Raw genomic sequence first — 6,000 nt, 5'->3', positions numbered from 1 at the left:
AGCCTTAACAAGGAAGAGAATTCTGATATGTGCCACAACGTGGGTAAACCTTGGCTAAGTGAAATAGGGCAAAGAAAAACAAAATGTGTGCTCCTGATTATAGCAGTGAGCAGGGTCAAACTCTTGGGGACAGGAAGTAGACAGGTTAAGGGGACCTGGGAGATTTGTTTAGTGGTATAGAGTTCTCAATTTAGAAGGCTGAAAACCTTCTGGAGTTGTGTGACATTGTGTGTGTATTTGGTGCCACAGAATTGTATGCTTATAAATGGCAAAAAGGAGATGTTTTATATTATATAACATTTATTTCCTTGAGACAGTGTTTCATGAAACCCAGGCAAGCCTCAAACTCCCTATGTAGCCAACGATGTCTTTGAACTTCTGCTCCTTCCTCTAACACCTCCAAAGTGCCAGCATCACATACATTTTACCACTCACACACACACACCACATACACATAACACATAGACACCACGTACCACACCTCCCCATATACACAGACACCACATATACGCATAACACACATATACATGCACTCCACACTACACAACACACACACACACATGCACACCACACCACATACCACACCTCCCCCCTATACACACAGACACCACACACACATATACACACCCAGCCATTGGGTATCTGCAAGCTTCCTTTCCCAGCTAGATTCCGAGTGTCAGGAGAATAATATAGGATGTTTTATATTAGTAAAGACTAATAGTTTGCTCACTGGTGGTTGTTTTCCTTATAATATTCTCAGATCATAGTCAGTGTTCTTTTGCTGTGAGGACACACTGGGCCTGTCTTATAGTTCAGAGGTTTAGCACATTGCCATCCTTGTGGGCAGCAAGACAGCAAGCACACAGACAGACATGCTGCTGGAGAAGAAGCGAGGGTTTTACATCTGTATCTGCAGGACCTCAAAGCCCAGTGCCATTGATATACTTTCTCCATCAAGTTCACACCTCTTAACTGCCTCGAGTGATGCTACTCCTTAATGTTCAAACATTCAAACACGGGAGTCTATGGAGTCTATGGGGTCATTCCTTCCCCCCCCCCCCCCCGTAAGACCTTCAGTGGGTTTTATTGGGTCTGAAGGCTGTCCTCACATTCTCACTGTGACCTAAAATATTCTGCAGACTCCCCATGTGGTTTAAGGCCATTACAATAAGATGTTCTCCAACATCTCACTGAGACCTTAGGCCTTTCCCAGGCCCTCACTGGAGCCCACAACTTTATTTAGGTTCTGACTAAGATTTAAGAGCTTTGTTAGATGCAGGCTGTAATCTGGGACCTTCCACGAATGCTCTTTGAGGCCTAAGGCCTTTCTCATTTCCTCACTGAGCCTTAGGCTTTTCCAGACTGGGATCTAAGACTGGGATCAGTGTCTTACAGGAGACTAAAACTTCAAAGCTTTCTCAATGAGGTTTTAAGCATGCTAAAGCTTCACATTGGGGTGTAAATCAGTTTACAAATTTTCACTGAATCTAAAGTTCTTCTCCATGTTCTCACTTGGACCTAAAGTCTTTTCTAGTCACATTGATGTCTTACGTTTTCCACAGGTTCTCACTGTGCCCTAAAACCTACAAGTTCTCACTGGAGCTTAAGGAACTCCTCAGGGTCTCAATTGGCCTCAGAATTTCTCCATGTTCTTAGTAGGCCTTAAAGCTTCCCCAGGTGTACTGGGGCCTAAGGCCTTTCTCAGGTTATCATTGATGTCTAGGTCATTACAGAGACCTGAGGTCTTCACATATTCTCACTGAGGCCTAAGGGTTACCCCAAGTTCTCACTGGGTTCTAAGTCTTTCCAATGTTGTTTCTGGGTCTGGAAGCTTGGCCCAGGTTCTTACTAGAGCCTATGCCCAGGGTTTCAACTGGACCTAAACATTTTAAGTTCACATGGAATCTAGAAGGCCATCACCAGATTTTCACTAAGTGTAAAGACTTTCCTCATGTTCTTCCTGTGCCCAACAACCTTCTACCTGTTCTTAAAGTGGCTAGCGGCCTTTTTCAAAGACCTTCTGCCTTCCCTACGTTCTTTTTGGAACAAAAAGGCTTTCACTGATTCTCACTATGCTTTAAGGCTTTTTGCAGGCTCTGTTTTCCAAGGCCTTCCTGAGAAACTCAAGTCCAAAGTCCTTTCACAGGTTGACACTGGAGCCTAAGACCTTCTGTGATTTTTACTGCTATCTAAGAGTTCCCACAGGCTCTCACTGGTACCTCAGGACTTTCCAGGTGGTCAATGGAATCTAAGGCCTTCCAGCCTTCGCCAAGTGCTCACTGGGTCATAGAGCCTTGCCAAGGTTATCATTGAATCCATGTTTCTCCAGTTACTCAATGGAGCCTATAATCTAACACTTGTCTCTGGGACTTAAAGCCTTGCCCAGGTTCTCATCATCCTCTGGTGGGGAATCCTGGTGGATCCACCATGGAAACTGGGAGACACTCGTAGCTACATATTGTCCTCACACGATCCCCATTCAAAAGGGCTATGGGGTCATTCCTATTTAAAGTACTACAACATGTATTTACATTTTTTTAAAGTTTTGTTGTATTTTTAGGGTGTGTGTGTGTGTGTGTGTGTGTGTGTGTGTGTGTATGTGAAAATGGTACCTGTGTAGGCTAGATGAGGCCATCAGATCCTCTGAAACTATACGTAGATGTGGTTGTAAGGTGTCTAACATGGGCACTAGGCTCAGCTCAGTTCCTATGGAAAAGAACACGCAGTGATCTTAAGCCACTTCTCCAGCCCGTACTTGCATTTTTCAAAATTAATTTGTCTGTATAGTTGTTCATTTGGGCCTTTTAGAGACAGGATCTCACTGTGTATCCTAAGCTGACCTTGTATTCATTGTGAAGCCCAAGGTGGCCTCAGATCTTCAGCCATCATCCTTTCTCGGCCATCACAGCCCTGGTATTGTAAATGTACAGGGATTAAAGTGCACAGCACCACACCCAGCTCCTTACACTATCCTCAAAGGAAGGAGCCTTTACACCTCCTAACAACCGGTAGCTGCTCTTACACCCTCACACGTGTGTAGACACGTGGGGCCTGGAGCTGAAACCTGCCGAGCTCTGCTGTAAAGACCATTGTGCAGAGAGAGCCTTTTGAAGGCAAGATTAAAGGTGTCTCAATCACCCGACACCTTTGATGCAGGCCTGCCTAGCTGCACATGGACGTAAACAGAGCTGAGTCATCTCACCTTTATTTCTTTCCTTTTCTGAATGTCCAGTGAGATTTAATGAGTAGCAGCAGTAGCTGTTTGGATTCTATACTTAGGGGGATTAGGAGGAACAATGACAGAAAGGGCTTGTGTTTATCTCTGAGTCACAATTTCCTCCTCCTCCTCCTCTTCCTCCAAGCAATGTTTCCCAGCATAGCCCTGGCTTTCCTGGAACTTGCTCTGTAGACCAGGCTGGCCTGGAACTCAGAGGTTAGCCTGCCTTTGCCTCCTGAGTGCTGGGATTAAAGATTTGTGCCACTACCAAAGTCACTCATTTTTTTTTAAAGATTTATTTATTAGTATAAGTTCACTGTAGCTGTCTTCAGATGCACCAGAAGAGGGTATCAGATCTCATTATGGGTGGTTGTGAGCCACCATGTGGTTGCTGGGATTTGAACTCAGTACCTTTGGAAGAGCAGTCGGTGCTCTTACCCACTGAACCATCTCACCAGCCCATCAAGTCACTAATTCTTAAGTGACAAAGTTATCAAAAGAAGTGTGAATTACATCTACTTGATGTTTCTGGTATTCCAAAAATATGAACTGAAACATCTCTCTTTGGTATCAGATTCTGTGGGGGGGCGGGGGGAATGGGAGCCATTTACATGTGGTCTTGCAATGGATGCCATTGGCAGGGAGCCTTCATGAACTGTAGTTCTGGGGTTCTGCTATGGGGATGTCATTAGCAGGCATGGTTGTCCTTCACAAAGCACTCTATGATAAGTTGATATTGGGCACATGTAGGTGTGTCTGCACATAAAGAAACAGAGCTCATGATCTTTGACACATAGGCTTCCTGGGCAATCAGAAGACTCTATAACTGCATTGATCTGAGGTGTGTCATACCAGTGTGGCCGCTGCCATAGACAGGGTTAATTCCCATGGATGCTCTAACATGTATGTTCCATAAAGCAGTATATTATATTATTCTACAGACTGGCGATCAGAAGTCTAAAGTCAGTTTAACTGAGCCAGCATTAAGGTATCTGCCAGGACATACTCTGTAAAGGTATGAGGAGACAATGTTCCTTTACCTGTTCCAGTGTTAAGAGCTGTGGTCTTTGTGTTTCTTGGTTAGGGGTTCCTTTTTCCAGTTTCAAAGCCACCAGCATAGCCCACAGCCTCCCCCCCGACCCCCTTACCTTAGTCATTGGATCCTGCTACCTTCTGCCCTGTGGTCAAATCTTCTTGTAGAGGAATTTAAATCAAACAACATGGCTGCTCTAGCAAGGGATCATATCCCAAAATCTTCTAGGTCTGTGTGATCCAGCCAAGCTAACACACCTTTAATCCCTCTGGCTGGAATACAGACACATCCTTAGCACACACCTTTAATCAAAAGCAATAAAGGTAACGTTGATTTGTAGAAGGAAGCAGCCCTGCTTGAAAGTGACTCTAATTGAGGGGCAGACAAAGTGACGAATCAGAGAAAGACTTGACAGAATAAGTCAGAGGTAGGAGATGGCCAACTTTCACAAGAACAGGCAAGAAGAGAGGCTACTTAAGAGCAGCATAGAGTGAGTCGGGATGGAGAGCAGTTCAGTGCGTGCAGTTGAGTTGAGTTCACAAAACGCAATGGAGTTTAGCTGAGTTCAGTTCAGTGCAGTTGAGTGCAGTTCAGAGCAGTTCAGTTTGTGGAACTCAGAGGCAGTTTTTCCAAGCAGAGCAACTCAGCCAAAAGCCAAAGAAGCCAATTTGAACCAAGCAGCTTGGAGAGGGGTTTGAACTAGAAGAGCTGAGTTCAGAGTTCAAGCCAGCCAGAGTTCAAAAAGAGCTAGAAAGAGCTTATTCAGCAGTAAGTCTCTGATACAACAATTAACATCTGGAGAATAAAAGCTACTTCTCCACCTTCTTATAGGTAACTGAAGACAATTGTCCCATCTCAAGCTCCTGGGTTGAACTACATCTGCAAAACCCCTTTGCCATATAAGGCGTCAGGATTAGAGTGTAGGCCTATTTACATACCAATATTTAGTCTCCTACTCAAACAAACTGAATAGTTAGCCCATGGCTAGTAGCAACTGTATTTCAACAGGAATCTGCTTTTATTTTTTTATTTGTTCATTTGTTTTGTTTTTCTTTTCTTTTGTTTTTTTTTGAGACAGGGTTTCTCTGTATAACTCTGGCTGCCCAGAAACTCACTCTGTTGACCAGGTTGGCCTTAAGCTCAGAGATCCACCTGCCTGGGCCTCTTGAATACTGAATTAAAGTCATGTTAACACAACCACCCCAGCTGCTATTTTTATTTCTAAAAGTGCAAGTGCAAAAGAACTTGGTGTCTTATTTATTTATCTATAACTGTAAAATACTACATACACACTGCTTCGAAACACACATGTTACAGCAGCCATAAGAATCACTACTGACTGTGGCAATAACAGCATTGGTACGGCATGCCTTAAACAAGTGCGATTTTACAGTCTCCTGCTTGTCAAGAAACTGGGTTCTGAACTTCTTGTAAGAACAACTTTAAGTAAATACTCTGAATTTTAAGATTTATTTCATGGCATGACTGTTTTGCCTACATGTATATATGTGTACTACACACATATGTGGTACCCTGGAAGTCAGAAAAGGGTGTTGGATTCCTTGGAACTGGAGGTACAGATGGTTGTGATCCACCATATGGGTTCTGTGAACCAAACCCAGGACCTCTGGAAGAGCACCAGGTGCTCTTAACTGCTGAGCCATCTCTCCAGCCCCTCTGTAGATATTTTGTTAAGAGCACTTCACCACTAAACTCAGGAGCATACAGCTTTGAAACAAAAACTTGTAGA

This window comes from Mus caroli, unplaced genomic scaffold (assembly GCF_978045245.1).
Source record: "Mus caroli unplaced genomic scaffold, Mus_caroli_1 scaffold_4, whole genome shotgun sequence".
Lineage (NCBI taxonomy): Eukaryota > Metazoa > Chordata > Mammalia > Rodentia > Muridae > Mus > Mus caroli.
Note: the sequence above shows the minus strand (reverse complement) of the source record.